The following is a 23328-nucleotide window of genomic DNA, read 5'->3' as shown; positions in this document are numbered from 1 at the left end:
GCCTCAGTTTCCTCCTCTGTAAAGCGGGGATAATACCTGAATTTTTGTGTAAATTAAATGAGATAATATAAAGTTTCCAGCACAGTGCCTGATATTGGCATGCGATGAACGCCACTTTCTAGCCCCCTCTTTCCCTACCTGCATCTCCCCCAACCCCCAACACACACATATGCTCAAAATAGCAAATCTCAGTAATGAATCTGGCTCATGATTGACCTCAATGATAAAAAATTTGTTGAGGCTGAAGATTTGAGGCATCACTTGGGGAATTATTATCTCAGGTGCCCACCACCTCCTGGCCTGAGATGCGGTCTTCTCATTTAAAAAAAGGGTGGGTGATGGCTATTGACAGCAATCACATAGGCTGTTTGTGAGGATTAAGTAAGATAAATATATAAAAGGTATAGCATAGTACCTGGCATGAGGGAAGCAAACAATCATGGCTGTTATTCATATGCAGATATTTTAGGCTCACCACGTAAGGTTCCCAGACCAAACTGTCACTGTTGATTGGTCTTAGGAAAGAGTCCACACTCATAGACTGAGAACCCTCTTGTTCTAAATTTGAAGCTGAGAGAAGGCAGTGCAGACTCTAATCTCATTCACTCTTGGCCAATGGCAGTGTGCTGTCTCTTGAGATAAGTTCAAATAAAGTATCAATTTGGACATTGGACAAACAACGTGTAGGATAAGTGTGATGAACCAAAAACTCGCAGGGTGTTTTCCTCTAGGACACAAATGGGTACAAAGTCAAAGAGAAAGAGACTATTTAAGAAAAATTCACATTTCGGTTTGCTAAATAGAGAATGTTGAAAGTTTGAGTAGCGTTATGCTTGAAAAATCATTCGAAGAGTATAATAAGCTTTACAGAAACATATTTATCCAACTAATATTTATTAACACCCAGTATTTTCTGACTTTCTATTCGAGCATCCCAGACATCCATTTCATTGTGTATCTTGTGTACTCATCCCTAGCTTATTCTGAAAGTATAGCTAAAATTCATCCAAATACCAAAAAAGTCAGCATATTAGTAGGAAATGCATAGCTTTTCTTTTGATTAAACTTTTAAATTTAATTAGTAAGTCTCAGGAGAGTGCAGTTGACATTATTGTCAACATAATGAAATAGGTGATCCAGAAGGACCTTGGCCAACTTTGTTCTAATTGTAGCATAGGGAGAAGAAGGCTTAGGCTTTGCCAGAGTCAGCAGTTCCCAAACCCTTCAGCAAAGGACAGAATTCGGTCTGAACACTAATTTTATTTGTATACATATATATGTATGAATATGTATATATAAAAATATATATGCATATATTTCAGTTTTTAAAATCCATGTTTTAAAAATTACATTATTAGATTTATATCTTTAAGTATCACTTTGCTTCCTCTGATGCTCTGATTTGCATCTTATTCAGACTCTAAATTGATAGGCAATCTTTAGAGGTATTTCTCTACCAGCTCCTCTTCCATCTCTATATCCAACCCTTATTAGTGCTAAAACCACAGCTATTACAAGAAAAGAAAACCACAGATTAATATCTTTCATTAATACAGATGCAAAAATCCTCACCAAGATATTAGTAAATTGCATCCAACAAAATATAAAAAGGGTAATACATTAGGACCAAGTGAGGTTCATCCCAAGCATGCAAGGTTGGTTGCACATTCAAATCAATGGGTGTAGTTTGCTAAATTAACAGACTAAAGAAGAAAAGCTGTTTATTTCAATGGATGAAATTGAAAATTTCAATGGATGAAATTGAAATTGAAAAGCTGTTTCATTTCAATGGATGCAGAAAAAGCATTTGACAAATTCAACAATCACTGAAGGTAAAAACTCTCAGCAAATTATTCAGCAAATTAGGAATAGAAAGAAAATTCCTCAACCTGACATAGGGCATCATGAAAAATCTACAGCTAACATCATACTTGATGGTGAGGGACTGGAAACTTTCCCTTAAAGACCAGACAAGGCAAGGATCTGCTCTCTCACCCCTCTTATTCAGTAAAATTGAGAAGCAAAAGAAAGAAAGGGCATACATATTGGAAAAGAAGAAATAAATCTCTGTACTTGCAGACAACATGATTGTCTATGTAGAAAACCCTAAAGAATCTATAAAAGTGCTCCTAGAAATAAGAAGTGAGTTTAGCCAAGTTTTCAGGACACAGGATCAATATATAAAGTCAATTATATTCCAATATACCAGCAATGAGCAACTGTAGTTAATAAGAACCAGGTCTCTCACTGTGGAAGAAAGGGGATAATATTAGAATGAACCTGGTTGTGCTAAATTGGAGTCAGAGATATGAAGTCACATTTATTTTTGTATGTACACAGACAGATACAGAAGTACATACATACAGGTACATACACGTGGGTTAGTATACATATATACATCTCCTACCTCTGTCCACTAAGAGGGCCTAGAAGCAGCAACATCTCTCAGCAATGAACATATCTAACTCTACATCTTGGTTTCTAAATATCACTCTCCAGGAAAAGGAATCAGGTGTTTTGGAAAAATGGTTAATTCCAGGGCTGCAGCTGTGAGAACATAAAAGTGAGCCTGGAGTATCTTATGGTGCAAGAATGTAAAGAAATGGCAAAGAGAGAGGGAAGGGATGGGAAGGGACGGGAACGGAAGGGAAGGGAAGGGAAGGGAGGGAGGGAGGGAAGGGAAGGGAAGGGAGGGAGGGAGGGAGGGAGGGAAGGAAGGAAGGAAGGAAGGAAGGAAGGAAGGAAGGAAAGAAAGAAAGAAAGAAAGAAAGAAAGAAAAAAGGAAAGAAAGAAAGAAGGAAAGGAAGGAAAGAAGGAAGAAAGGAAGGAAGGAAGGAAGAAAGGAAGAAAGAAAGAAAGGGAGAAAGGAAGAAAGAAAGAAAGGGAGAAAGGAAGGAAGGGGGCATAGCTAAAGGATACAAGATCCAACCTGAAAGAGTTTCCAATGGCCAAACTAGAAAATTTGAGCAGCAAAATAAATAATGATAGTATTGGATTATAACCCAAAGGATAAAATAAATATCCATGAATTCACATTGATATAAATACATGATTAATCAATAAATACGTGAGAGAAAAGGGAATTCCTCAGTGATGAATTCCAATTAATAAATGCAGACAAACTGAGAGAAAATCATCATTAGAACATCACAGTACAGTAATAATTGTTGCGAGATCCACTGAGTAACACTAAAAATATTGGATGAAACTTTAAAGAGAATTTTGCGTAGCCTCAAAGTATATTCCTCAAAATGTTTGCTTATTTCTGTGGTGATTTTAACAGGTGTCTGCAAATTCTTCTATACTCTTCCCTCCAGGAATTGGAATTTAATTAAGTTTCCCCTTGAATGTAGTCTGTGCTTAGTGAGTCGCTTCTAATGAAAAGGGGAAATTAGTAATGCCTCCTTGAAGAAACACTACCTTAATCGAGTGATCAAGGTCAACGTTACCACCAATAAGACATGTTGATATCCTATCCCTGAATGTGCAAAGGGCACACCACCTCTGTGGTATTCCTTCCAAAAAGCTGTAACTCAGCCTAATCCTGAGAAAACATCAGACAAACTTAAATTGATGGACATGCTACAGAATATCTGACCAGTCCTCTTCGAACATGTCAAGGTCATGGAACACAAAAAAAGACTGAGGGATTGTCATATTTCAGAGAAGGCAACTATATGCAATGTGGTGCCCTGGATGGGATCCTGGAACAGAAAAGGGACAGTAGTGCAAAGACCAGAGAAATCTCAATAATGTCTGTAGTTTAGTTACTAGTATTGTACCAAGGCTAATTTCTTAGTTTTGATAATTGTACCATAGTTATGTAAGATATTGGCATTAGGGAAAGCTGGGTGAAGGGCATATGGGAAATTTCTTTCTGGCTTTTTCTACTTTTCTCAAAGTCTAAAATTATTTTAAAATAAAAAAGTTGGGACTTCCCTGGTGGCACAGTGGTTAAGAATCTGCCTGCCAATGCAGGGGACATGGGTTCAAGCGCTGGTCTGGGAAGATCCCACATGCCGTGAAGCAACTAAGCCCACGCACCACAACTACTGAGTCTGTGCTCTAGAGCTCGTGAGCCACAACTACTGAGCCCTTGTGCCACAGCTACTGAAGCCCTCGTGCCTAGAGCCCGTGCTCCGCACCAAGAGAAGCCACCACAGTGAGTACCCCGCACACCACAATGAAGAGTAGTCCCCACTAGCTGCAACTACAGAAAGCCCACGTGCAGCAACGAAGAGCCAACACAGCCAAAAATAAATAAATTAAAATAAATAAAATTTTAAAAAACCTTTAAAAAAATAAATAAAATTAAAAAGTTAAAAAAAGGATAAAGAACCATCACATCAAAAAGAATAAAATACCTAGGAATAAACCTACCTAAGGAGGCAAAAGACCTGTACTCAGAAAACTATAAGATACTGATGAAAGAAATCAAAGATGACACAGATGGAGAGATACACCATGTTCTTGGATTGGAATAATCATTATTGTAAAAATGACTATACTACCCAAAGCAATCTACAGATTCAATGCAATCCCTATCAAATTACCAAGGGCCTTTTTCACATATCTAGAACAAAAAATTGTACACTTTGTATGGAAACACAAAAGACCCTGAATAGTGAAAGCAGTCTTGAGAAAGAAGAACAGAGGTGGAGGAATGAGGCTCCCTGACTTCAGACTATACTACAAAGCTACAGTAATCAAAACAGTATGATACTGGCACAAAAACAGAAATATAGATCAATAGGACAGGATAGAAAGTCCAGAGATAAATCTACGCACCTATGGTCACCTAATCTATGACAAAGGAAGCAAGAATATACCATGGAGAAAAGACAGTCTCTTCAATAAGTGGTGCTGGGAAAACTGAACAGCTACATGTAAAAGAATGAAATTAGAACACTCCCTAACACCATACACAAAAATAAACTCAAAAGGGATTAAAGACCTAAATGTAAGGCCGGATACTATAAAACTTTTAGAGGAAAATATAGGCAGAACATTCTTTGACATAAATCACAGCAAGATCTTTTTTGACCCACCACCTAGAGTAATGGAAATAAAAACAAAAATAAACAAATGGGACCTAATTAAACTTAAAAACTTTTGCACAGCAAAGGAAACCATAAACAAAATGAAAAGACAGCCCTCAGAATGGGAGAAAATATTTGCAATGAAACAATGGACAAAAGATTAATCTCCAAAATATACAAACAGCTCATGGAGCTCAATATCAAAAAATCAAACAATCCAATCAAAAAATGGGCAGAAGACCTAAATAGATATTTCTCTAAAGAGGACATACAGATGGCCAACAAACACATGAAAAGATGCTCAACATCACTAACAGAGAAATGCAAATCAAAACTACAATGAGGTATCACCTCACACCAGTCAGAATGGCCATCATCAAAAAATCTACAAAAAATAAATGCTGGAGAGGGTATGGAGAAAGGGGAACCCTCCTACCCTGTTGGTGGGAATGTGAATTGGTACAGCCACTGTGGAGAACAGTATGGAGCTTCCTTAAAAAACTAAAAATAGAGCTACCATATGACCCAGCAATCCCACTCCTAGGCATATATCTGGAGAAAACCATAATTTGAAAGGGTGCATGCACCCTGATGTTCATTGCAGCACTATTTACAATAGCCAGGACATGGAAACAACCTAAATGTCCATCGACAGAGGAATGGATAAAGAAGATGTGGTACATACACACAATGGAATATTACTCAGCCATAAAAAGGAATGAAACAGTGCCATTTGCAGAGACGTGGACGGACCTAGAGACTGTCATACAGAGTGAAGTAAGTCAGAAAGAGAAAAACAAATATTGTATAATCTTGCTTATATGTGGAATCTAGAAAAATGGTAGAGATGAACTTATTTGCAAAACAGAAATAGAGTCACAGATGTAGAGAACAAACTTATAGTTACCGGAGGGGGAAGGGGGGTGGAATGAATTGGGAGATTGGGACTGACATATATACGCTACTATGTTATAAAATAGATAACTAATGAGAACCTACTGTATAACACAGGGAACTCTACTCAATGCTCTGTGGTGACCTGAATGGGAAGGAAATCTTAAAAAGGGTGGATATATGTATACTGATTCACTTTGCTGTACAGCAAGAAACTAAACACATTGTAAAGCAACTATACTCCAATAAAAATTAAAAAAAAGAATAAAGAAGAACAGTGGGGGCTGATAGTGAACTATTGATAAATTCTCATCCATCAGGGCAGGAAATTAGTAGTTACTGTCTAAAATTAATAAATTAAGGCATAGTATTTTAAGAATACTATCTAGTGATACATGGGTAACTACTTGAAGAAAAGACTAAAAGAGTGAAAAGTGGTTGCTCCTGGGGTCTAGGACTGGGGTGGAGGATCAGTGGACCTGTGGGCCACTGCTTTATATTGCAGGCCTTTCTGCATCAGTGCCTTTAAAAAAAAACTTACAAAAGAACTTGTAAAAACTGTACAAAGATTTCTCCAAATGTTAACATCCTACATGATCATAGTACAATGACCTAAAACCAGGAAATTAACTTTGATAGAACATTACTAATCAATTTACAGATGAACTGTTAGCTACTATTAATTAATCTACAGATGTCTTTTTTGTTCCCCTAAAGTCCTTCATCTGGTCCAGGCTCCCATCTACGATCTCACGTGGCCTTTGTTACCATCTCACCTAACTCTTCTCCAATCTGTGACACTTCCTCAGTCTTTCTTTGTCTTTCATGACTTTTGAAGAGTACTGGCGGGTTATTCTGTAGAATATTTATGGATGTGGGTTTTTCTGAATTTGGATTTGTCTGATGTTTTATGCTTTTCTGATCATGTACACATTGCTCTTGATTTAAATAAAAAATGCATAATTCAAATAAAACTTCTCTTCTGCACGAACATTACCTGGGCAGTTTTTTCTGATGTTAAATGCACTCTTTTGCCAGGAATTAATTTTTATATATTGTCTTTTCTAAGGCTCTGAATGTGGGCTTTGTTTTTTTCTGGTTCCATCTTTGGTGGAGGTGAAGAACCATTCTAATTTCTAGCCCCTTCCACAGGGTTCAAGCTGACAGTGAAGGAACACGTTGGCTTCCTTCAGGTTTGGGAGGAGACCAACTGGAGAGGCAGGGCCTCTCTTTGACCCATGCAAAAGTGTCTCCAGTGTTGTTGAAACGAGGGCAGCAGCCTCAACCGAAGGTTCTGGCACACCAACCTGAGGCACCCCTTCTCCCTTCTGTTGCCAGCACTTCTGTTGCCACCCCTTCTCCCTTCTGTCTCTGACCTCTTCAGGTCTCTGCCTGTCAAACACTTGCCTGTGGCCTGGTCTTACCTTCTCACTCCCTTTGGGGTGTGGAGACTGTTGGCATCTCCAAATGCGCTCTCTGCCTTTTGAAGCTTTGAGAGACTCTTTGCACTGGCATAAATCAAAGGTGAGGGAGCTTATTCATCTAGCTCGTCAGAAAAATCCCACTGTCATCATGTCACATATAGGAGTTTATTCTTTTAATATCTTTATTCTTTTCCTGTTAAGAAAGGAATTTTTCCAGGGCACTCATTCCATCCTGTATATTAGCCATTTCATTTTTCACAGAGGGAAAAAAAAAGGCCTTTCCACACATGATTAATCCTGCTGTTGAATACCAGAAGAGCCAACCATGTGCTGGCTTTGGGCCATCCATCAGCAATTTAGCATCTGTAATCTAGCCACAGTGAGTCACCACGCACATCATGAACAAATCATGGCTGGTCCGTGGTCAGAGCCGTTTATGGACCTTGTGTGAGCAGTGTGCATTTTCCCTTGGGATTTAAGCATGAGGATTATCTAAAGGAAGGAAAGTCACATATGAAAAGGGAATCCACAGATTTTTGTCTTTAAAACATTCCTATTAGATTCTTGGCAGTGGGAGTTCAAAGCCCTGCCCTCTCCCCCTTAAAGGAGATCAGGAAGTGAAGCATGAGGCTCATTTTTTAGAGAGAGGGGACAAGCTTGTCAGAACGGTGTTGTTTGCAGAATCACAATAGTGGCATCCATATTCTTTCTTTTTTTTTTTCTCCCACGGGCCTGAATTGCGAGGGCACAGAATTCTTGCTACAACGCTCAGTGTAGATGCTTTCCATCAGATGCTCAGGCCTGGTGGAAATAGCATGGTGTGTCTTGGAGTCAGTGGACTGGGTTTGAGTCCCCATTAGCACCTCAGCATTTGTCTTTGGATGAGTTGCTTACCTTCTCTCACCTCCCGTTTTCTCTGGGTTATTAATTTCCACCGCACAGGACTGTGGGAGACTCTGTGGACACATTGTAGGTCCTCTCTGAACATATGTTTCTGCTCTTCCCATCCTCTTTCCTCTCCAAAGAGAACAAGGTGTCTCGCCAGGATTAACCGATCAAGACAACTTTTCTGGAAGTTAGTTGAAGGGCAGATCCTATAGGAGAACACGAACAGCTTTATAAATTGCCTTCAAAAAGTCGCACCAAATCCTTCAGTCAGTTTTAAAGGAACTGTTTACCGCTGCATATGGCAGTCATTATTTGGAATAATAAACCCTCTGAGGATCTGAACATTCCTGGGCCAACAGATGGGTCAACCTGCTTCACAATTTAACAAAGTAATTTATTTCAATCACTGGGACAGGGCACGTGAAGATTACTAATTCAGTTCACAAGCAAAAGGAGCAAACACTACTATGGGGCTGAATTGTGTAGCCATTATGGAAATGCACACCTGCTCAATTGGTTTTTGAGACAGTCTTCATTTCGATTAGCGTTTCCTTTTCTTCGAAGGTGTGTATTAAATTGCCGTGGATTCTTCTGCTGAAACTCATGTGCTAATTGGTGTCAGCATGCGATAAAGATCTCAGTGAAAATTTATACCATAGCGTAGGTAAAATTAAGGTCATCAAAGTCGGCTTTGGGAAGTAAAACAGGTGTATCAGAAGTATATTCTTATAATAATTGGGCAATGTGTTTTTTTTCTTCTTGAGACCATCTGCCTAGGGTTTAATGGGAAGGAAAAAGACCAGCATCTTTTGTCCCTCATCTTCAAATCTGCTTAAATCTCTCACATCTTGACCTCATCTCTCTCCATCCATTTTCACTCAGGAGCCAAAGGGAGTGAGGAATAGAAAAGGTGGTCAGAGAGATTCTTGGGAGAAGTTTGTACTGCGTTCAAAAATGAGATTCGAGGTGTTAAAAAGAACTGGGGTGGCATTGCCCTCATCTTCCCATCTCTTCACCTTACATCCCAACACTGAGTTGGACAGAACTTCCGTGATAATGTCAGGAAGCTTCACACAAAAGATGGCGCCTGATTCGCATTTGAGAACCGCCAGACGTTAGGTAAGATTGCTAATGCTACAAGAATGTTTTGTTGCAGTTTTTGAAAGGAAGACACTTGTTTTTCTACTATATAGTCTTTTTCCATTTTGATGTCTGTAGTTATTACTTCAGTATAGATGACTTCCCTCTTCCTCACCAGCCCTCCTCAAATATTTATTGAGCTGCCTTCTCTCTGCCAGAGGTCAGGCTAGCTATTGGGATTCTAACCCCATGCCACCCCTCAGGCAGTGGGGACATGGGTGAGGATGCAGCAATTATAGTTCAGCGGAGAGATTGCTATAACTGGTGGTAAATGCAGGTTATGAGGGGACCTCTAGTCAGAGCTATTAAAAACATTTATATTTTTTTAAAGTCTCCCTGTATATTAGAACAGTGAATAAATATTCCGATAGGGTTGCAAAATTGTGGTGTACTTTTAAAGTTTATATTTATTAAATTTTCAACACCCACAAAAATTCAAGGATGGTATATATAAACTCAGACACAATGCCAAAAGTCTCAGTGTGAGAAATTTCATGGCCGAGGCCATGTGGTCCTCCTTCCTACCCTCCTCACCCTCTCCACCCTCCCTAACATCTCTGCACTGCCAGCTCCCTGTTCATCCATTTGGATGCCCCACCTTCCCAGCCCCCTCGCCCTGTCTATCCCAAGCACTTCAAGCTCAAAATGTCTCAAACCAAAATTTTCACTTCTCCCTCAATCACCAAATGAGTTCTTCCTCCCAAAGTTTCTCTTCCTGGGAACGGCAGCACTGTCTAGTCACATCCCTAGCTCTCCTCCCTGGTCATTGTTCCTTAAAATCTGACCAGTTATCCAGAGCTGTAGCTTTTCCTCTGCCTTATGCCCCCAACTCCTCCTGCCCTGTCCCTCCTCACTATCCATTGCCTCAGATAGGGCCCTGATGCCATCCACCTGCACTGATATCAGGCCTTGCAGAGGCCTCTCCTCTTCCGGCCTCTCTCACACACACTGCATCCCCTGTCCACTTGGCAGATTGATCCCCCTGGTTCTAGACCTCCCCAGCTCCCTGGTGCCTACAGAATTAAATGGAAACTTACCAGCCTGAGAATCAAAGCCCTTTCTAGAATAGTCACAACCTTCCTTTCCATTCCTGTCACTTATCCCTCCCTTCACACACTTTAAGCACAAGATAAACAAGAATACTAGCTAGTCCTGAAACATATCTTTGCTTTTTCACCTCTGAGCATTTACATATGCTGTTCCTGTACCTGCAGGGCCATTGCTGAAATGCTGCTTGTTGAAACTCTATCCTTCCTTTAAAATCCACTTCAAATGCTTCAGGAAATCTTCCCCGCCTCACCACCCTTCCTGAGCCAGATGCGTGGTGCTCTCTGAACACTAGTAGCTCTCTGATTCTTTTACTGTCTTACGGAATTTATCTTTTTCTAACTTGCACTAAATTCAGTCCCATTCCACAAGTGTTTAGCAAGCACCTATTACGAGCCAGAGCCTGTGGTGTCTGCTGGGGATAAATAAGATATAGAGGATCTCTTTCCTCATGGAGTTTATCGTCTCAGGGAGGAGGCTGACAGGTAAATAAATATTCAATTATCATAGGATGATGAAGTGGGATCACATTTGGAGGTAGCTCAGAGAAGGGCTGCTCGGATAAGCTGGGTGGAAGAAGGAGGCACAGGATGGGGAAGGAAGAACCCTCAGGTGACCCTCAGTTATTTATATTTTAATTTACCTTTTCAAGGTGGACATGCTCTTGGGGGAAACTGGCTCACGTCACTGCATCACCTTAAGTCTGAGTAGTGTGCCTGCAGATCGGCACTTAAACAACGTGTGGAAAAGCTTTTTCGTAAAGAGTGCCTGAGTCTTAAGTTTGCATGAAGTTCTCTTGTGGAGAAATGGCAGTCGTGGGAGAAAAGTAAAATAGAATAAAATGCAAAAAGGATTTTTGACTCCAAAGCTTGTACTCTTTTCCAGAGCTGGAATTGGTTAATGTGCATCTCCTGTCTGTATCATTAGTCTCAACTGACAACTTTCAGAAATAAAGGTTTTGGAGCTGAGCTCAGGAAAGAGTGTCTAAAGTCCCGTGACTTTCCTGCCCCTGATCTCCTCAGATCTCCCAGGACCTTCAGTAGAGTGATTTACATAGAACCCATAATAGGGATTGGATAAGTGAATAACGAACACTGAACATGCTGGAATTTGGAAAGATATTTTAATCTTGTAACGTACTGACTGGGATCTATGGACTGGCTAGCTGTTGGCCAAACCTTTTCCTTGGCCTTGCTGGGAATGGTTTGCGGTTCTCACCTCCCTGTGGTTAGTTTGGTCACGTGACTGAGTTCTAGCCCATGGCATGTGAGCAGGCCTCATGGGCACCATTTCAGCCTCCATCCTCTTTCTCCCTGCTGCAGAGCTCCCTGTGGAAGGTGCACAGTCAGAGATGGAAGGAGTTAGGAGTCCCGCATCTCCATGTGGAAGCTGCCTGCCTACTCAGCACACCCACGTTGGGCTGTTAGGTGAGTAGGAAAAAAACTTCCCCTATGTTAAGCCACTGAGATTTGGGGTTTATTTGTTAGAGCAGCTGGCATAACCCTAACTAATACATTCCACTTTACACTGTGTGCAGAAAAGTGAGGACAAAGAAGCAAACCATCCCTAATGGGCTCTCTGTGAAACCAGACTTGCCTTTCGGTGGGTTAGCTGCTTTGTCTCTGAGAGCCCTCAGTGGGCCTTTGGAATCTGTTGCTTTGAGATTTGTTCAATAGTGTGTCTGAGGTTGTTCTGCATTAAATTAAAATATCAGTAGTTTGAATGTGGATGCAAATTCCTAGTAGCTTTAGCAACTGAAGAAAAATTTCCAGATGCTTCACAAAGCACTAAAATATTGTACATTGTTTTCTTTTTCAACGGGAAATTATTCACAGGGCAATAAAAAGTTGTTTTTTCAGTAAACAGATTATGTTTCAGTCTGCGGTGTGAACACTTAAATGGAACGATGCAATATGCCCCTTTTTAAAAGAGGGTTTTAAACATGTCAGTACAAATGTTTCAGTCCTCTGTCCCATAAATTCAACTTTTTAAAATGAAATCAACCTGAGCCCTGCGAAATCTCGTACTACTATATCAAAACCAGTGAAATTTGCCTGTTTATTGCCACCTACGGAATGTGGCAAAGAAACATTCTTTTCACATGGGACAATTTCTTCAACTTTACACCAAGTGAAATTTAATTGCTTTCACTTCCTGGAATCATTAGGCATTAGTCCTGCAGGAGGCGGAGCCCAGAGGAGACCCTGAAAACTAAGTCTGTGTTTAATACATTTCATCTTGTAATTGCATCCTTCTTTCCTCTACCACTTGTGATGCAGCAAGTTTCAGCCTGGGAAGACACTTTAGAAACATTTAAAAAGGAGGGGAAATTATAGAGGAAGAAGAAATAATGGGTGTCCTATTGGGAGGAGAACACATCAGAGGTGAATTGGCCCAGAAAAAAATGACTAGTCATACTTCCATCATTACTATCAAATAACTGGAATATCTCATTCTTCCAAGTTCATTTTTTGGCGTGTTTTTGCCTTCCTAAAAAAAGTAGTAAGCACAGTTATCAGGTAAGCAAAAAGACACCCAGGCAACCCTTTCACAGAACTATGTTGTATCACAACCAGGAAAATCAGAATTGTATAGGACAAGTGCTGTGCAATCATTTTATTCACATGACAACAGGTTGTGACATTTTTCAAAGGGATTCACGGATCCTTTCATATTTAATTATAAATCACATACTAAAGTTCCTTACAGAGTATTTGAATGAAGATTACGGTAATTACTCGACAGAGATGAGGAGAAAGGGTAAAATTAAAGTCCCTTCTTAAAGTCACTGACAGAAATGAAAATGAGCAACCTCTGCACAGACAATGTAAGATCAAGGGAAGCAGGAGCTCTCGGGAGCACAACGCTTCCGGATCACACACACACATTGTAAAGCAAGGTCCACCCGTGTGACATGTTATAGATGTTCCTCCTCATTGTTCTGGATCCCAAGCCCATGATAACCTGCAAAAAGCTCACTGTAATCACAAGACAGGACACTGTTAGTTGCTGGCTGATGCTTGAAGACACTTCACTCTTTGGGGGACGCTAAGGTTGGAATATTGAGTTGGAAAATGGACAAAGGAAGAACAGAGCGTGACTTGTTCTTGGGATAGATATGAAAGGGGAGAGACAATTAAGTGACAGCAGCAATTTCTTTATAGGCAGGAACTTCCACTTGTACACATGATGGTTTTACAAGTTCAATAGAATTGGATTCTGAGCTGCCTATATAAATCTTAGTAATTTTTCAAAACAATGGAAACTATTTTTTCCTAACAGTTATAGATAACTATAAACTCTGGTGTGTGTGTGTGTGTGTGTGTGTGTGTGTGTGTGTGTGTATTTAAAGGATGAAGAAAATAATTACTTCCTACTAAAGAATTTTCAGATGTGGATAATTTTGGTGCAGAAAACCCAACTTGATTAAAGTCTCTGTATTTCCCTGTTTGATGACCTGACTTCCAGTTTACTTTGAAGGCATATTTTTCAAGATAGGAGGACAGAAGATACTTCATGTGACTGTTCATTAGCCTGATTTCAAGCTTATAAGTATTGAGACCAAGGGTTTGGGGGCCTCCATCTGCATTGTTGAACCAGGCCACACAATCACTGGGGAGGGCCTGCTCTCCTATATCTGCAATCAACATAAAAACCCTCAGTCTCTTCACTTTCTCTCCCTTACATCCAGCAGATTGTCAAGAATTTTTCCCCCTCTGACCCCCGCCTAGGCATTCACTCCACTGACTTCCACCCCAGTGTAAAATTTGATTAGGAGGGGTTTCTCCTTATTAAGGACTTTCTGGCACAAGGAAGGAATGCTTTCCAAGGGCCTGTTTATAGGTTCTCTTCTAGGCTCTTGGGAGGTTATACTAGCCTAATGGACCCAATTTCTGCATTTACGAGGCTTAGCGGGGAGACAGACATAAGAAACAGACTACCTCATAGCTAGTTATCTACCATGTGGTCAGCGTGACAGAGGAGGCCGACAGAGTCTGAGTGTGTTTAAGGCAGAACTGGGCAGTTTCTTTGAGGGACTGACTCTTATGCTGATATTCAAAGGTTGAGTGGGATTTGCTTGAAACAGACATGAAGACCATTTTGGGCCGAGCCTTAGTTCAGGGAGGCTAGGGATGGGCAGTGTACAGGAGAGGAGGCTGGAGCAGGTGATCTGTTAGGGGTGAGGCTAGTTATGCAGACAGGTAGAATAGAGTGGTGGAAAGCTGGTACCCAATGTTAGGGCAAGAAGATTGGAATGGGCCTTGGCTAAATAAACGTTGCTTGCAAAGATCTTAACCTGTCCATCCTTGTTGGGGGATTCTAAAACCATTTTTTCACATGGGCTTAATCTACTCTTGGTGGGCCATAGTGAGACTTTATATCATGTCCTGAGAGCAATGGGAAGCCACAAGAGTGTTTTAGATAGAGAAGTGCCTTATATTTATTAAGTGCCATCAACTAAACTACCGTCTTAACTCAACAGAATGAGTAGTAGCTCCTGATGTTGAGAACTTGGATGAGGTTTGACAAAGAGCATTATAATGTGTGTGTGTTTGTAACAAGTCATGACAATTAAGTTTTAGAAACTGTTAAAAGGAGGAAGAGGCTAGTTAAACATGAAGACTTTAGATCTGCCTAATTGCTGTTCAATCTAACAACACATAACTACACTAAAAGAGAATTGAACTCAGTATTAGTATCTGCCTTATGATCATTTTGAACCAACTAATTACTGCAGTAATCTCACTCTTAAAAAATTGTACTCTTAAAAGAAATCCAGGGTGAGAGGAGCGGATCAAGTGCTGACATATCAGTCTTTGATATGGAAATACAGTAGGCAGACATGAATTTTCCTAGATTAGAAACAAATGTGTAATGGAAGTTGAAATATAAAGAATTTCTCCACTTATCTTCTTGAATAAAGGGAGAAAAAATCATCATACACATTGTAGATCATTTGTGTTTTCGGCTGATGATTTGAAACATTTTTATAATAATTCAGTGGCTCTTTTTGAATATCCAGATGTCAATAATGGTTCCCTGCTATGTGATTAGGAATGAATCTGCCAAGAAAAAATGAAGCCTTTTCTCTTGGGGGAAGTTGAGTTACTTTTTGTTATTTTCCCAGGCTTCCTGGGGAAGTCTATCAATGTAGGAATAAATGATGGGAACGGGAGTCTGGCTGGTCACCATGGAATTATCAGCCTTGTTTTCTGAGTTCAACCTTTCTTATTTACACACTCAGCTGGAAACACGATAAATGTAGTAACTTTCCAATGATTTTGTTCCTTGAAATCCAACAGTCCTTACAGATTTTGAAGTTGAAAAGTCTGTGCTGTTTGAATAAAAATTTCTGTTGTCATTGGTTGTGAAGGTCATGACTCTTGCCCAAATTAAGAAATAATATGAATAACAAGTGGGGATTCCCTCCTTTAGATTACATTTTTCTTGGAAGAAAAATATCATTCTTTGAATAGAAATATTTAAAAACTGCAACACTCTCTTAGAGATGCCCAGTAACCAGCTTGGATAATTTTTGTTTTATTGTTCTATGTCTGATATGCCACCCGCTTTAATATTCTCTTTAGTATTGAAGGGTACATGCTAGGGTTGTCTTAAGTCTAGAATCCCTTTCAGAATAATTATGTTCAAGCATTAAAATACTCTAGTTGGTCTTTGTTTATTTTCATAATCTTCATTTATACTGAGGAGCTGAAGCATTTCTGGCATAATATCTAAAAATAGAGAGACATCTGCAGTGACCTCTTTCTATATATCACTCTTTCTTCAGTCAACAAGCATTTATTGAGGGTGTCTTTACTGCTTTGTTGTTAAATCAGAGCTTTCAAAAACAAAAACTTATCATCTGAGAAATGAGAAGACTATTACTTTTTTAGTAGCACTTACTGGACACAAAATGTATAGCATTTTGCAAAGGTGCAGAAGTTAATAACAACAACAGACTTACTTCATATATATATTTCATATACGTTAACATTGAGAGCTAACATTTGTTGCATACAGTGGGACAGGCACTGGAGTAAACATGTTAATACTTCGGCTTATTTCTTCCTCAAGCCCTCTTTTGAGGTAGGTATCATATTATCCCCATACAGAGACGAAGAAACAGAGGTTCACTAAAGTTTAGTAATTTACCTAACACTACACAGCCAGTGACAAAGCCAGGACACAATCCCAGGACATCTGTTCTAAAGCCATCTTTTTAGTGCTTTTTCAGTGGGGACCCTCTAGATCAGATGCCCTCAAAACGTGATTCACAGATTGCTTTCTGGTGACCCACAGATGAAAGTTTTCTCATGTTAATACTAAGATGTTACTTGCCTTTTTTCACTGTGCTGACATTTACACTGAAGGTGCAAAAACAATGGCAGGTAATCCTATAGCCTCCTCAGCAAGAATCAAGGCAGTGGCGTCAAACTGTACCAGTGGCCCTTGTGTTTTTTTGTTTGTTTGTTTGTTTTGGCCCTTGTGTTCTTCACTGACATATACTCACAGGGGGAAAAAGCCAGTTTCACTTAAGAACGTCCTTAATGAAGGAGTAAAAAAATTATTAATTTTATTAAACCTTGACCTTTAAGTACACATCTTTTTAATATTCCATAAGACAAATTGGGCCACATGCATAAAGCCCTTCTCCTGCACCCTGGAGTATGGTGGTTGTCTTGAGGAAAACTCTTGCATGATAGTTTGAGTTGTGAACTGAATAGTTACTGCTTTCACAAAGCTCCATTTTCACTTGAAGGAATAATAGACTGATAGTTAATGTTGACATATTTAGTAGATCTTTTTACAAGAATAAACAAGGTAAGCTTATTGTGTTGAGGAAATCACTGATAGTATTATGGCTAATAGTAAACTTGAGCTTTCAAGAGAAAATTAGAATTTTGGAAAACATATTCACCACTGTCAGCTCAATAGCTTCAGAATACTTAAAGACTTTCCTGATGACATCAGAGGTGTTAATGACATGTAATTTTTTGATATTGTAAAACTAAATGTGTCAACATTTGGAAGAGTGCATAACTTAGTGAATCCATATTTCCCTAATAACCTATGCTTGATGTTCAAAAAAAATCATGTATGGGTAAAAGCTTCCTTCAAAGTGCAAGTAGAAAATGGATTTTAATGTAACAGAGTATCTAAAGTTAATTTGTATAGTTTCAGATTCCACATCATAACAAACCTTTAAGGAACTACCACTTACTGAGTTTTGGTGTAGTATCAAAGAAGATCCACAATTATCTGATAAAATTATCAAAATGTTCTTTCTTTTTCTAACACTTAACCATATTAACCATATTTTCAACACTTAACCATATTCTTTATATACTTCAATCAAAACAACATATTGCAACAGATTGAATGTAGGAGCAGATATGAAAGCCCAGCTGTAGTCCATTAAATTAGACAAAAAATTAGATGTGCAACACTGTAAAACTATGCCATTCCTAAACTTAAAAAATTTTTAAGTTTAATTGTGATAAAATACACATAACAAAATTTTACCATCGTAAGTATTTTTAAGTGTACAGTTCAGTAGTGTTAAGTACATTCATATTTTTGTGCAAACAATCTCTAGGACTCTTTTCATCTTGCATAACTAAAACAATATCCATTAAACAATAACCCCATTCCCCTCTTTCTCCTCAGTCCCTGGCAACCACCATTCTACTTTCTTCTCTATGAATTTAACTACACTAGGTACCTTATATAAGTGGGATTATACAGTATTTATTTTTTTTAAGACTCACTGATTTCACTTAATAAACTTTGTCTTGGGGGCAAAATATAATCATTTTCATAGAAATGTAATTTATGTTAGCATGTGTTTATTACTGTTATTTTAATGAACAATAAATAAATACTTCAAATTCTAACACAATAAATACAGATATATCTAACCCACATAATTCTTCAGGATTCTCAATAATTTTTCAGAGTATAAAGGGGCCCTGAAACCAAAAAGTTTGAGAGCCACTGTTCCAGATACATCGTATCACTGAATGCTTATCACTCTGTATGGTTTAGAGAGGTTGAGTAATTTCTCAATATTCTACAGCTAACAAGTACCAGAAGTCAGATGCTATTCCTTCCTGGAAGCTGCCCTAACAGAATTAAGTGCTTTGTCTTATGCCCCACTTAGTGCTTTATACATATCTCTATTGTGCCACTAACTGCATTACGATAATTTCTTTTTTTTTTTTTGGCTGCGTTGGGTCTTCGTTGCTGCGCGCGTGCTTTCCCTAGTTGCAGCAAGCGGGGGCTACTCTTCTTGCAGTGCACGGGCTTCTCGTTGCGGTGGCTTCTCTTGTTGCAGAGCATCAGCCCTAGGCATGTGGGCTTCAGTAGTTGTGGCTCACGGGCTCTAGAGCGCAGGCTCAGTATTTGTGGTGCACGGGCTTAGTTGCTCCGCGGCATGTGGTATCTTCCCAGACCAGGGATTGAACCCACATCCCCTGCACTGGCAGGCGGATTCTTAACCACTGTGCCACCAGGGAAGTCCAATAATTTTTAATTCTAATGTTTGCCTTCCTACCTTATGATGACTATCTTGGTAGGAACTGTGTAACACTCATATTGTATATATATTAATTTGGTATCTATATCAACTCAGCATGTATAAGTGGATGATTAATGAAACCCAGATGACAGCCAACAAACTTTGAGATACAGATCAACTCATTGTGTAAGTGCATAATGTATAATTTTAAGGGGCTCTGAATTCAATGTTTTTAATAGCTATTATATAGTTTAATGCATTTGGGAAGAAATAACTTGCATATTGAACTTGTCATTTCACAGATTTCATTGTTTAGTATGAACATCAAGTAAATGTTAAGTAAATAATATTGCAGTGAATACATTGGAAAGGCAAAAACTGGTACTTTAATGCTGAAATTGGAAAGCTTTATCTTAGTCTCAAATTACATTTCCTCTGACAAGTGAATTTTCCTGCTATCCTCCTTTTGTGCATCTGATAAGGGAAGTCTATTGGTTGAGAGTCCTTGAAATTTCCATATTATGTGCAAATATGAATTAATACAGAATATAAGAATTATAATATGGGACTTGAAAACCACTGCTAATATATCCTAATAATTATTTTTTAAAACCTCATCTTGACAATGAGTTAATTTCTCACTTGTTGAAAACATGGTTTAAAGTTTTTCTCTTGATGGATGTTCTTAATTTCTCTAAAGACATGAGAGCCACTGAGGAAATTTTTTGAACTTGATTAAAAATAGTCTGTGTTAAAGACAACAACTCATGGAATGACACATTAAACTCTAACACTCTCCATATTTTATTAGTAATAAATACTGTTAATAAATATAGATGATGCCATGATAAAGGGATCTTCAGTGCTGAAATGTTTTCCGGTTTACTGTGATTTGGGTATTTGTTAATCTAAGGCAGTCGCCAGCCTGAAATTACTAGTGTTTGGGGTCTAAATTAGGCAGGATCTCAGGAGATCTTAAATTCCATAGGGAAGACTGTCTGGGAAATGTGCCTTTTGTCGGTCTCCACGGAGTAAAGCTTTTGATCTTCTGCATACTTGGTTTCAATTTACCTCTGCAGCCATGTTGACCACTTTGGTACAGAGCTAAGGCTGAGTCTTTTAACTAGAATGGCAGGACAGGCTTCAGTTCCTGCAGCATTCAGATCAGATGCAGGTCCCGCCTCTACCTGCCCACTGCAGAGGCTGGAGAAGTTTCACTACGAATAATGTCTTCCTCCTGGAGACCTGGTCCAGGGATCAGAATTTGTTTGGAAGTGACTTGGTCTGATCTTTTGTCTAACTATGATTTTTTTTTTAATTTTATTTATTTTTTTATATAGCAGGTTCTTATTAGTTATCCATTTTATACATATATCTAATGTCTAACCATGATTAATTGTGGAAAATCACAAATTGTCTGAATTGAAAGAGAATCAAAGACAAGACTGTTTAACCCACTTCTTTCGTAGTTGAAGAAACAGAGAACTAGGGGTTAAGTGACTTGCCCAAGTCAACAGTGAATTGGTGATAGAGCTAAAACTCAGGGCTCTCATTAGTACTTTAGTTTTCATTCAGCTACCAGTTAATGGAGAATGTTTGTGGGACTTCTCGGAGTACAGTCCTGGAGCATGGAGTGAAGTAGGATCAACCCTACCCTAACTCCTTCCCTCTCTGTCTCTGTTCGGTCTGTCTCTCTCTCTCTCTCACACACACATACACACACACACACACACACACACACACACACGCACGCACAGTTTTCAAGTTTCAGCTCCAACACTCAGCAGCTGTGTGACTCAGCAGTGGGTCACTTATGGAAGCTAAGACTCAAGGGGGTAATGGGCTCCACAGAGATGCTAATTCCAGTGCTGTTTGTTGTAAGGATCCCATGAGAGTATGTATACGCAAGCCCATTCTGAGGTGTAAAATCCCAAACTAGTGTAACAGAGCATTTTAAAGTGAAGCTCTGAAATGCTTTAGTTCACGCACTTTTGCGTACAGGTACAAGAGATCACATGAAGCTGTGAATCCTGCTGTCTCTTCTCCTTTGCATGATTCACAACTCTGTAACTATGGCATTGTTATAACCAAACAGGTAGGCCTCTCCCTTTCTCTCCCCATCACTGGAAGCCTTTTAAGACAGATTCTCAATTTTACACCTTGTTGGCAGTTCCCTTGGACCTACGGTTTGTTATTTCAAAGCTAGGGTAAAAAAAAATTTTAGGGGCTTCCCTGGTGGCGCAGTGGTTGAGAATCTGCCTGCTAATGCAGGGGACATGGGTTCGAGACCTAGTCTGGGAAGATCCCACATGCCGCGGAGCAACTAGGCCCGTGAGCCACAACTACTGAGCCTGCGCGTCTGGAGCCTGTGCTCCGCAACAAGAGAGGCCGCGACAGTGAGAGGCCTGCGCACCGCGATGAAGAGTGGCCCCCGCTTGCCGCAACTGGAGAAAGCCCTCACACAGAAACGAAGATCCAACACAGCCATAAATAAATAAATTAATTAATTTAAAATAATAATAATAATAAATTAAAAAAAAATTTTAAGGTACAGACATGTTAAGAAAAACACACCTATTGCTTTGGGCTGTTTCTTTCATTCTGCAGTATTTGGCAAGCTGGTTACACTTGCTAGCGCTGTGGGCTGTGGGTTAGGGGACTGGCTGGGTTTTGATCCCGGCTCTGCTCTGTGTCCCTTTGGATCTCTGTGCAAAATAAGAAGAGTGGCTCAGAGGACCACTTAGCTCTGTCTTAGCCAGCTCCAGCTGTCAGAACAAAATATCATAGACCGGGTGGCTTAAACAACGGGAATGTACTTTCTTACAGTTCTAAAAGTTGGATGTCTGAGATCCTGGTGCCAGCCTGGCCAGGTTCTGGTTGCAACTCTCTTCCTGGCTTACAGATGGCTGCCTTCTTGCTGTGTCCTCATGTGGCAGAAAGAGAGACAGCAGTTTGAAGAGAGAATTTTTGTTTTGTTTTTGTTTTCTTGTTTTGCAACTTCACTTTTTTATTTCCTACATGATTTAAAAGACAAATGCATGCAGGATAATTATAAATCTACGTTATTGGGCACACAATATAGAAAGACGTAATTTGTGACATAAAGGGAGAACAGAGCTTTACAGGAGAAGAGATTTTGTATACCATGGAAGTTAAGTTGGTATCCATTCAAACAAGATTTTTATAAATTTAGGATGTTAAATGTAATTCCCATAGTAACCATAAAAAAACACTTAACAAATACACACAAAAGGAAGTGAGAAGGGAATCAAAATCGCTCACTACAAAAAAATCAATTTAACACCAAAGAAGGCAGTAATGGAGAAAATGAGAGACAAAAAAGGTAGAAAGTATAAAGAAAACAAATGACAAAATGGCAGAAGTCTTTTCCTATATTAATTACTTTAAATGTAAATGGATTAAGCTCTCCACACAAAAGACAAAGATTGGGCCCTGATGAACAGTGAGGGTTGATGGTACGGACTTAGGTGCGCCTGCTCTGAGGGGGCTCGTCAACCAATGGTCAGTTATTAAACATCTCTACTGAACGGCTGTTGTGGGGAAACAAAGGTGAATAGATCTCTCCCCACAGAGCTCACACTCCAGTTGAAGAGGCGAACATGTAAATAATTGCAATTAAAAAATACTATGGTAGGATTTCCTTTTTTTAAAGGCTGTATTATATTCCATTGAATGTATATACATTTTCTTTATCCCATTCATCTGCTGATGGAATTTGCAACAACATGGATGAACCTGGAAGACATTATGCTAAGTGAAATAAACCAGTCTCAGAAGGACAAATACTGCACGACTCTGCTTATATGAGGTATCTAAAATGGTCAAACTGACAGTAGCAGAGAATGAAGTGGTGGTTGCCAGGGGTTGGCGGGGAGGGAGAGATGGGGAGTTGATCAGTGGGTATAAAGTGTCAGTTATGCAAGACGAACGTGTTCTAGAGCTCTTCTGTACAACGTAGTGCCTGTAGTTAACAACATGGTATTGTGCATTTCAATTTTGTTAAGAGGGTAGCTCTCATGTTAATAAGCATTCTTATGACAAAAAAAGGAACACAAGGAAACTTTTGGAGGCGATGGATATATTTATTACCTTGATTATGGTGATAATGTCATGGGTGTATGTATTTGTCCATGCTCATCAAATTATATACATTAAACATGAATTTTTTGTATATCAACCATATCTCAATAAACGTGTTAAAAAATGCTATGGATGACGTATCCTATAACATAGAGACACATTCATTAGCAGCAGTAGCAGGAGACAACATCCAAGGTGGACAGGCTGTGATGTTGGCCTCTGGATCCTCTGGTGGATAATGGGGTCTGAGCATATGGAGATGGCACAAAGTATG

General features: G+C 39.3%; 1 protein-coding gene across 7 annotated transcripts in view; it reads right to left on the bottom strand.

Moving 5' to 3' along the window:
• Positions 1 to 23328, bottom strand: part of LOC309665525 (uncharacterized protein) — a 572167-nt gene that overhangs the window by 35193 nt on the left and 513646 nt on the right. The window lies entirely within an intron of this gene.

The sequence above is a fragment of the Balaenoptera physalus genome (genome assembly GCF_965194825.1).
Source record: "Balaenoptera physalus genome assembly, chromosome: 8".
In the NCBI taxonomy this organism is placed as follows: domain Eukaryota; kingdom Metazoa; phylum Chordata; class Mammalia; order Artiodactyla; family Balaenopteridae; genus Balaenoptera; species Balaenoptera physalus.
This window is presented reverse-complemented; position numbering and strand designations above follow the sequence as displayed.